The following is an 11,934-nucleotide window of genomic DNA, read 5'->3' as shown; positions in this document are numbered from 1 at the left end:
TATAGTCGTGTACTTTATACCAATTGTTTCACATGTTCTCAACTTATGTTATTACTAGTGTAACCCGGCCTACGGCCGGGATTTCACTGCCGCAGTTAAAAAGGGTGGGAGTAATTACCCGCTGAGTCAAAACCCGCATTAGGTGACCCAATAGTTTCTTAAACAATAATCTCATAATCAGTTATTTCTTGTGGATAATTAAGTCATTATTAGCCATGAGGCACCACACTCCATGATCATAAGGTCTGAACACCGAGTATTACACCTCATCACTCCCGTCTTGAACCGCTTTCTATTTTTATTTAAATCGTTGTTATAGATTGAATCGAGCTAGTTCCTAGCTCTCTCCTGATTCTTCTAGAACCTTCCACGAGGACCAAATATCTCTTGATATTTACGGGTTAAACCACTAGTCCGTAAACAGGACAGTTAAAACCACTAGTTCGTAGAGAGGATAGTTAAACAACGGTTAACTACCTTGTTTTAATTATAAACTTAGACCTCTCCGAAACATGTAGGTTTAGCGTAAGGGTCAAGGTTCTGCGATCTTAGTTTGTTCATTATTCCAATTATTCTGATTTTATCATCATACTATCTTTCACTTGAACTTCGAGTATCTATCTATTCTCCACGCACCGGTGATAACAGATTGGCGACGAGGATAAAACGGCGACGAGAATACAAGTACGACATGGACGACACGAAGCCACCAAAAGATATGCCCTTGACAACAGGTAAGATTCAAACTGTTACAGACCAGATGAGTCGTATTTCAATCATAGGTAAACCCCGCCAGTTTGTATACGGCGATAACTTTCATCAGTTTTGCGATCGGTTCACGGAATACGTAACCATAAATGAGTTAAAGAAAAACCTTGACATGATATTTCTATCCTTGGTCGACAATAGAACACACGCATCTTTGAAATCCGTAGAATTGGATGATGATGATAAAGCCGATGCAGCTAAATTATGCGATGTTTTTAAGAATGCCATAAATCCGGTCGTAAGCAATGCAAATGCTCTTGCAAAATTATATAATCTAAAGCAAAAGAGCCATGAATCCATTGACGATTATAATTATAGACTTGGTATCATAGCCCAGAATCTAAATTATTCTCCATCTGACCTTACAAGTCATAAATTAGAAGCTTTCATACAAGGCCTTAGAAACATTGCCATAAAAATAGAAATTGTCAGAGACAGAAAGAACTTAACATATGACAAGGCAGTAAGTAGTGCCAAATCTCTCGAGGCTTTCTTCATTGAAGATAACAAAAATAATTCGGACGATACATAAATTAAAAATATCCGTAATAGCAACGTGAGTAGATCAGCAGGTCCGTCAAGCCATAGAGCAAGGAATAGATCGAGAAATAGATCAATGAATCGTTACAGTTCTAGATCTAGATCAAGATCAGTGAGTCATATTGATTCTGATAATAGCAGGAACCATTCGAAATCTCGGTCCAGAGATAGAAAAAAAATCTTCGTGATCGTTCTAGATCAAGCTCCTACCCTGAATCATTTCGTACAGATTCAAAATGAGATAGATATATCGACTGGCACGGGACAACATATTGCCCCAGAACCTGGTACTGCAGTGAGTCAACCAGGCCATCATTCGCCCGATAACACTATCCCATTGACCGGCATAACTAGCACGGAAGTAGACCCTACGACCCTATGAAGCTGTATATGAGAGGTTAGCAAGGAATAACCCAAGGGCTACTAGAAGTCTACCTATTGATAGGTTTGATTATCGTCATGACCACGTGACGGTCAATAAAAAGTACAACAAGAAAAGGAAGTGAGTACTTGATTACTGTAATTCTGCAGATGTGTGAGTTTCTAAACTAGCAACGAAGTCGTATGATACTATTTCTCGGATATAATTTTAGGTGTGCCCTGAGCGCTCGGGTACCTTTTAAACCGATTAATCAGTTATGATCATATTATCGAAGACTTCTTTTAATCATGATACTCTGCTAGTTTTAGTACTTTAGCCAGTTAAACTTTATAATTTATATTTATACAACTAGTTTAAATCACTTTCTGGCATACTCACACCGCCATATTAATTAAGTATAAATGGCGTGTAGCAGGATATTACAATTACAATTATATATTACAAGGTCAATCTAATAAATGACTATTTCCCCCGTTCGTAACAAAAAATATTCTTCCAGAGAAAGAAGAGCCCGGACCCCAGGCAGTAACGAACGGAGAGGCCGCAACGATAGAAGAGGAAGCGACAACAGAAGAGGCAGCAGTGACAGGACCAGCAACAGAGACAGAAGGAGCAGCAGAGACAGAAGGAGCAGCAGAGAAGGAGCTCATAGAGTCACTAGAGAGCGTCACCGTAATGGAGACTGATAGCCCCGCAGACGAGATAACCCCGCAGACGGAGATAACCCCGCAGACGGAGATAGCCCCGCAAACGGAGAGACCTTGGTGTCAGTGAACGTGACAAGTCAGGCCTTGCTGCCAGCTAACAAAAGTGGTAAGAAAAGACCTTTGAACGATTTAGCTAAATATCATGGTCATACTCAATCACAGAAAGCTTCAAAACTGATGGAAGCGATCTCTGATAAACAAACAACTAATCATATGATTCAACTAGGTGCCCCTGAGCAAGCGAGGCTACGGAAGCACGAGGCCATATGGGCCGGCATGTGCCCCTGGAGCCCTGGGCACAAACCCCGCCTTCAAACTTCTTTAAACCGGGGTATCACCCTCTCGCCATGCTGTGGCGGAATAACCCCATACATCCCTGTCCACGCATTCGCGTCCATAGCGGACCAGAACGAGATCAGAAAAGATCTCCTAGGGATCTGGAACCCCAAAAAACTACTGGAAAGGACTGAGACCATAGAAGCGGAACAATATTTCCACCTTGCTATGGTGGACCGCCAACAGCAGGTGGGAGTAAGTCCTTTGTGACATATCCCTACATCAAAGTATTTTAGTCCTTTGTGACATATCCCTACATCAAAGTATTTTAGTCCTTTGTGACATATCCCTATATCAAAATAATTTAGTCCTTTGAGACATATATTCTATATATTATAATATAACACTGTTACTTTTGTAATATATCACTACTAATTTTACTACCTTGGTGCAGTTATCAAAAATGCGTCTATTCATTTCTTGAAAAATAAAAACCAAAAACAACATACGATTGTAAGAATCATAAATCAAAATATAATTGAGGTGTCGATCATATTAGATCATAATTGGGAATTCCACAAAATCTATGTTGATAATACCCTTCTTCTATGGACCCTTACCCACATGTTACTACCGCTCTATTGAAGCCCTACACATTACTTCTTCTCTACTGAAGTCCTAAACGTCACTCCTGCTCTATTGAAGCCCTACACATTACTTCTTCTCCACCGAAGTCCTAAACGTCACTTCCGCCCTCATGAAGCCCTGAAAATTTCTCCTGCAGTTACCTTAGTCCTTAGAAGACACTAATAGAGCCCACATCACCCCAAAGACCTTGAAGATCTAAGTTGACAATAGTTGGGCGAAAGACTTACCTTCTGGATCAACCGTCATACTAAAGCTTAACTAACAAGAATAGACACGATCCTAGTTGATGAACATCAGCTCACGCCAACAACGGCTCATTGAAATACTTCTAAATGGACAATCCGAAAACTATAGTTTTTTAATAAATAAAATAACAGACTGGAGAAAATAAAATTTCCTTGAAGACCAACGAACAATTCGTGTAAATTATTTTTAATAGAATATGGAGAAGAATTGAATCTGTGAATTCGTGTTAACATTTGATTTTCAATATGTGAGATATTTGTGACAAGACCCATAGCTTGTTTTTCAAAATTGTGGACGTATAATAAAAACCCCGTAAAGATTTTATCTACCAATAAAATCTTTTTCTGTGTCCGTAGGGATCTGTTATAGATTGAATCGAGCTAGTTCCTAGCTCTCTCCTGATTCTTCTAGAACCTTCCACGAGGACCAAATATCTCTTGATATTTACGGGTTAAACCACTAGTCCGTAAACAGGACAGTTAAAAGAGAAATTAACCCTTGTTAACTCCGCACCACACCCGCATATTATATTTTAAAACACGCATAACATTGTCGTATGAACTCTCTCTCTCTCTCTCTCTCTGCAGTCCAAACAGACCCCAAACACTAACAGTCCCCCCTCCCCTAATAAGCTTAAGGTATAACATTACAGCGAATCTTCCAGGCTAATCCAATTATGACGCTACTTAAATGCAGCTATAACATATTACACAGTAATGAGATAGAGAGAGCAAGCCCCGTAACTCTTGCCGTTCTGCTCACGCAATTTTATGTAACATTTGTGGTACAAAACCATCAATTAAACCACTTACCATCGGCCGATTTAAAAAAAAATTTCCTATGGGCTTCATCAGAGTTTTGTCGACACTATACCGAAAAAATCAGTCCCGTAACTCTTACCGTTTTTTTTGTATAACCGACCGGAAATTACACACGGACAGACAGACAGACAGACACACATACACACACACATTCTGGTGTTATTAAGGTGATTAACATTTGTCTGCAGTCTACTTGCACAATCTTCTAGGTGAGGAAGTCGATCAGTGGAAGTACAGACCCTACAGTTTTCAGCCGCGCGTCACGTGTTACTCAGTATATCACGTGATCAAACAACTGATCAATTGGAACGCGCGCAGCGATCACGTGACGTCTAACGCGCGTGTCACGTGGTACAAACCAAATGTGCGTCCCATTGTGCATTTAGTGTCGATTGTGTGTTTGGTTTCAATTCATTTCATGTACACTCTGTGTTAGTCACCAATGGCCCGACATTTGTGTCTTTCCTCTCGCAATCCCTGAAGCTTTTGTTAGCCATCATCTGCACTGATCTCGCAATTTCAGTAAGTCTATATCATATATAATTAAAATATTATTATCCCCTTATTATAATGTACATTTGGTGATAGTTGCCCCTTGTATCAGTCATTACTCTTCTTATTCAACTGAAGTCACAATCTCACTGCAAGTCCGTTATACTCCGTAATATTGGCATTTGCCACGTCATCAATCAGTTAATGAGTTAACTATAAACTATTACCCATGCCACGGACCGGCTAGACATTACTTTGACCCCGGTTTAAATCACTTACTGCGCTCTATCTAGACGTGTTGCAGGTGTGCAGAAAAACGATCCCTTGTTTAAAATAACTAAACAAGAGCACCACTCAGTCAAGATTACAAGCCGGTTATACTAATGGGTAATGTGGTTTACACTACTTTACCACTATAATTACACTAGGGTACACTACACTTACAGTTAGATACAGTCTATCAGGGTCCATTAGGATGTGCTACACGCAGTCTGTAAGCTGCTACAGTCATTATTTGTCACAATCTTTGGGTCACGTGATCACTGTCGGGACGTTAAGTGACATATTGTCTCTTATCTTTAGCCTTGTTTATCATTACTGTAAACCCCTCACTTTTTAGTTTGTTAACTGGTGTTTTGTTTCATCGGGGCAATGTAGGTGTGATGAGAAAGATGGGGGCATGTGGAACGCTGCTATCCCAAAACTGCTGCATTTTCGATATCCACAATCTAGTGGACCATGCTGATCTTTGATAGTAATTTTAAATTCCCGCAGATTGTATCCTGTAAATTACGGGCGTTTGATTTAATATTTAGTGCAATAATAATGTAGGTGTGATGAGAAAGAAGTAGACTGGTATTTTTTGAGAGTTGATTTTCATAATTTAGCAAATTTGTTGCTTTCTTTACATCTTTACATCGTGAATATCTTCTGCTTTCTGACACCTAAAATTCAACAAAACGCTGTATTTCCCACGATTAACAGACTGTTACTGTGTTAATACCCATATTGGATTCCTGCAGACTGTAATACTGTTATATATGCAGACTGTAATATAAACAAATACAATTCGTTAGTAAACTAATTTAGTTCAAGAGTTCATTCGCTACAGTTGTTTGGTGATCATAATTATAATAAGGATTCATACGTCTGGTATTTGCTCATGTAAGTACCTAATAACAACATGCAATGTCCTGAAAGCTGGTAGTTGTGGTAGTTTCATTTCAAAGTATACAAATACTTAAATAAATACACAAACTGCTATTTATGTGATAATGATATCCACATAAACGTGGCCTACTACTTTTTAATTCCCTTGTTTGAGATTCCTACAGATTATTTCCTAATGTTGGTTTCATCATTAGTGAACTAGTTCATTTGCTCGTTTCATCCTACCGAATGCAGGTGTAAACTGTATACATGAACAATCGTTAGGTCACGTGGTCACATACACAATTGTTGGGTCACGTGGTCACATAAACAATCGTTAGGTCACGTGGTCACATAAACCCGGCCCTGTGTGGATAATGGTGATTTGCAGTTTCTTTGTTTGAATATTGAGAATTATTCAGGAACCCCATACCGATATAATAGTGGCCGAAAGTTGATACTTGTTTATCATGTGTTACACGCTGTTGTAAGAGTGTCTGAGTGTAACATGATAAACGAAACAATAGACCTTAGTCCACTTAAATACCATCCTATTGATATTTCGTGAGTCATTGTATTTATAAAGCGTTTGTCTGCAGTGATTTGTTGTTATATCAGGGTTGATTTCAGATTGATGAAGTTGCTTATCTTTTAAAAGAAACACTATTTTCCTGGTTTCATGGCTGATACGGACTACGGTATCTTAAAATACACCTATTGATAACACGAAATTGTCAGCCAATATATTAAGATATTAATCATCATACAATTATTAAGTTCAGTTAGAAGCTCATTTAACATGACTACTAACTTCGTTAGTCTCATTTTCCACTCTTACTTAAAAATTATGTGAAAGCCAGTCAATTTTACAGAACCGATCATATCTCTCATAAATATGAATTGACGCAGTCTTCACTCTTAACTAATTGCTTTATTCGGCGCTTAATAAACTTTTTAATTTCGCTCTGTTTTGACTATTATTTTCGAACCAAAACTTTGAAATATTACATATTCTGCTAGAGAAGAAAAACACATCTATCAAAACAAAGTTAATAATACACATTAATATATTAAAGATATCCGGTGTCAATCAGTCCTGGTTTAACAGGAACCGCCCTCCCATGTATCCCCCCTTTGTACACTTAAACCGCAAATTAGTTTTCTGTTATTTACTGTCATTAGATCAAATTGCGTCCTCTAAATTATCAGCGTCTTTTTGTATAAATCTTGTCATGAATTTTTGTATTCCACGGGCATCATCAATCTTAGGGAATAGTTACTGTTCTCGGCCCACCCTGAGTTCACTTGTTGATCATTTTGTCAATAATTCTAAGGAACAATAACTTTATTTCAAGTTCTGATCATGTTCATAGAATACTTAGTTACAGTGTACAATTAGCGTCGAGTTCGCAATTAGTGGACCATCTGTAATCTGTTTATAACCCTGTTCCTTAAGTAGTATTGAGTGAGCGTCAATTATTGCGCCCACAGGGATAATAACAAGAATCTTCAAATGTCAGGGGTTCTTTTTCTGCTTTAACATTCGAAAGGCTGTTCTTTAACCTTTAAACCAGTTTCATATTTTGATGCCCCAATATTTAAGGTTCTTAGATTTTCCGTGAACCAGTGCTACGTTCACCGCGATTATTCTAGAAATGTACGGGAACAATTGCTTAATGTACTATATTCATTACTTACCTACCCAAAAGTTTAATGCGTCCCAAAAAGGCATTATTTATTACCGTTTTTAACGTGTACCCGCTATATATTCGCACTAAGTTGCTATATCCGCTAATAGTATAGTTTAATAGGGTAGGGCTGGTTCTTTAGTCTGTCGCCTAACTGGAGTGAGTGTTTTACTCGGTTTTGCTCTACCACACAGTACTACTCATGACATGAGATGACTCATGAGACGTGGTGATGAGTCATCTCATCTTGTAACCATGAATACCCCTTTTTACTTGTCATGTTACCATGGTTACTTGGTTTTTACATGCAACCCGTTTTTAACCCCGCACATTATCTTATACCAGAGAGGCCCTATTTTTCTGTTGGTCGTTTCTTTCGGGGATTTGCTTTAAATTTGTTGACGAAGAATTTAAATTATATGGGTGAAGGTGATTGGCTCTGTTAAAGCAGGTCAACTGGACTTTATTTTCCGATATGATACTCTAAATTGCGTTTCATGAAAACTTTGCTGTAAATCTATCCGAGACCCGAATTTCAGTACTTCATTACTATATTTTGTCCGATTTAGCTGCTACTTTTCAGTAAAGTTTACAGTACTGTTTTATAGCAGCGACTTTTTGCTGATATACCCGACAAATTGAAGCAACGTTAAATTTGTCAGATATCTCCAAAAATTCGCTACAATAAACTAATATAATACATCACGTGTGGTGTGATAAGTATAATAAACATGATAAAGTATCTGCTCAAGCGCTATAGTATCTGACTCTCTCAATTTCACGGACTTTGATTTCTCTTCTAACGTGAACGTGCATCGAGCAGTAAAATCTGCACGTGCAGAAGCGTATCAGCACGTGCATCACCATGGCAACACGTGTTGATCGTGACGAGATAATAAGAGTATCAATAAGGCCCCAGATGTACACTTCAGACATCTTTGCACCATCACGTTTTCAGAAGATATCAGTATTTATACAGCATGGTTTTTGTTGATATTTGGAACATTGTAGTATTGAACAACATTCAGTTTGTTTTACCTTATTTGTGTATCACGTGCAATGTTACCAGTTTGGTCGCACCTCTACAGTCTAGTTCTACTCCTCAGTCTACAAAAATACCACTTAATACTTAAAATAAGTATGAGATAACCTCCAAAACCGCACCAATATATATATAACAAGATCCCGCACAGGTGTGTGCAGAAAGATATACACATCACATTAAGTATAGTGCAGGTTATTAGCTCCAATAATGGGATTACTACAGCCCAGATACAGGATCCCTAATGATATGGGTGTTGTGCACGTGCGGTAATAACATGGCACGTGTGTAAGTATGACTGTGAAGAGGATACCATCAATACTTTTAAAATATAACATGCAATTTTGTTTTGAGTTCCCTTCTGTTTTTTGTTGTTGGTATTCTTGGTTCGAAGATGTTTTCGTAATCTCTGTTATTGATTGGTCGTATCGACTTAGTTTATTTCTCTGTAGTTGCCGCCTCAACAGTCAACATTGATAAAGTTCGCGATAATATTTTCCGTGTCGTCATTCAGCCCGTCATTACCGTCTCCCAGGTACCACACTTCCCCTTTTTCCTGCTAATTCTAAACTTGTTCATGATATCACAACACTCTTGTTGGTCGTTACCTCCCAGTGTTTACTGTTGACCAGGTTAACTTCACTGTTTCCGCGCACTGTTCTTCTCTCTAAACTAGCACATTCTCTTCTATACCCTCGCTTCCTCCTCCTCACAAGCTTGTCAACCTCTCCGCCAATCAGAGAGCCCCATTCCGCCCACGTGTCCTCGTCAGCCAATCATGTCGCTTAGCAACCGCCCACGTGATGCCCACGTGACTTGAGGGAGCCAATGAGGAGGGATGGTGGGTAGGTAGGACAGTATCCTGGTTTAGACTCCTTTGAGAGGGACGGGGCACTGTAATTGGTATATACTCTGAGTAACAACTTGTTAACTCTGAGCATGAGTTAACTTGTTACTTACTTGCGCTGAGGAGGATTGTTCGGCTTATTTTAGCAGATTTTTATGAGGCTCTCTTTTATCTTTTTATGTTTGTTAGGACTCTTAACTTCTTAACTGTTTAGACTGATTATAGTTTGTATTCTCTGTTAGAGTTAATGTAGTATTTTTATTTGGTTTGATACTTTTCCCGTTTCGTTGAATATGCGTCAGCCGTCAGGAACCAGGGTTCGTCTATAGTTTGAATTTTGAAAACTGGTAGATTTACAGGATGTGATTGACGGTAGGTCTCAACATGTTTGCTCTGAAATAACAGTTTAATCCTGGAACTAAGAGGTTTATACTTAGCCTGATTTTGTTTTGATGAGTACAAAAATCCGTCTGTCAAAAGGATAATGATATCCACAAACCCTTCTGTCTTATCTAACAATATTTTCCCAGTAATTCTAGAAACCCGTCTCATCTTCAATCCAGACGTCAGTATGGAAGGTATTTTTTGCCGGTTTGAAGTATCCATAATCGAATGAGTGTGTACCTTCCATCAAACAAGTCTAGGATCCCACTTCCGTTATACTTATCGCAGCTGAAAATTATCAGATTATGTTGAATATATCTAGGATATGGGATATGATTTCTGTTTTTGCTCCTCCGCAACCGTTCCTACTCCTACAAGATGGCCCTCTCCTATGTCACAACATCAGAGTCATGGATCTGGACTAAATTTGATACAATTTCCACCAATAATTGATACAATTTCCGCGGATAACTTCTAATCTTGTTGTCTAATATTAACTCTGATATAATTCTCGCCCCTCTTACATATCTGATCTTGTTATCGCGGTTTCGTTGTTTGTGTTTTAAACACGTTTTATGATCTTGAAGCTTGTGTTAGTATTGTTGGTTTAAAGTCTCGAGCATGATGATCTGTCTGCAGATTAAGATATTAAAACTTACTCTGGATATTTCCTTAGACTTACTAAAGGTGAAACCCTCCGAATATTTGGCATTTAATTCCCGGAAAATGTTCGATTCGCAATTGCATAGCGTTAGACTGGTCAGAAGTTCGGAATTTCGTTTATCCTTTTCGCACATACTTCTCTCCAAATAAAAGGGCTCATTATTAATCGTGGTCCTGTGATTTGACAAACTCAATACAAAGAAAGGGATCCGTCCGGTTGTGAATAATTAGGGCTACAATTTGAGGGTATAGGTATTGTAAATATTATGAGCGGATCATATTTTGTTTACTGATATTTGTCATTCCTCCAGCTTTAACTGTTCCTCCTTGCACTTTCAGTCCGCTGTAATAGCGGTTTTGTGAACTTTCTCAGAGATTCTGCAGGATTGTGGGCTTCGTTATAATTAACGTGGCTGTTTGAGGGAGATTTGTTTCTTCGCAATCCTTGAATGTTAAATCAGTTTTAATATCAGTTTTAGTAACCTGTGAAGTGTTAACCATGCAGCCTGAGAATTTCAACAGAGCTCAGTTCGTTTGATGAGCGGCGAAACCGATTTTAATAGCGATTGCACCGATAAGTCGTGTTTGGGTTTCATTATGTCACCGATATAAACAGTACTGATTACTAATTACTGATAACCTTGTCACTTTAACTTCCTCACAGTTTCGGATATCGGTGTTTAGCGAAGTGCTAATCAGATTACTGGTAATACCTGATGGTGCAAACCAGTGTTTGCAAACATGTCCTTTGATGTTTAACCTTGCTAAGTAGCATAGATTAGAAGTTAAATGATCGTCTCGTTATTATTTGTCCAAGTTTCTATTGATCAATGATCGGCGATCGCCCTATCAATATTTGATAAGTTTTTATGGATTAACGATAATATGATCGCGTCTCTTTAATGCTGTCTAAGGAATGAACCAGTATCATGTCTTAACATGGTACACAGTGCTCAGATATTGTAATCTCATTATCTCGTCAAGTACTTCATGATTGTCACTTGAGAGGTTTTATCATCTTCACATTGTCTTCATACTCAAAAACTTTAGTGAGGTGTAAAATATTCAACATTTCAATTTTTCGATTTTATCAGCATCAGAAAGATATTTCTAAAATTTCAATTTGTTCTGTTTCTAGAGTTGTTCGTTTGGTGGCACTGCTTTCAATTTCAATTATGCCTAATACTATTTGCAAGGGTGTGTCCCAAAAACCTATTATTTCTAAGAAGGGTGCTCCAAAAAACACCCCCAAAATTTACCAAAACACGATCAGTATGACAC

Source organism: Bolinopsis microptera, chromosome 10 (genome assembly GCF_026151205.1).
Source record: "Bolinopsis microptera isolate Bmic1 chromosome 10, MBARI_Bmic_1.0, whole genome shotgun sequence".
NCBI lineage: Eukaryota > Metazoa > Ctenophora > Tentaculata > Lobata > Bolinopsidae > Bolinopsis > Bolinopsis microptera.
The sequence above is the reverse complement of the archived record's forward strand: the minus strand, read 5'-3'. Positions refer to the sequence as shown.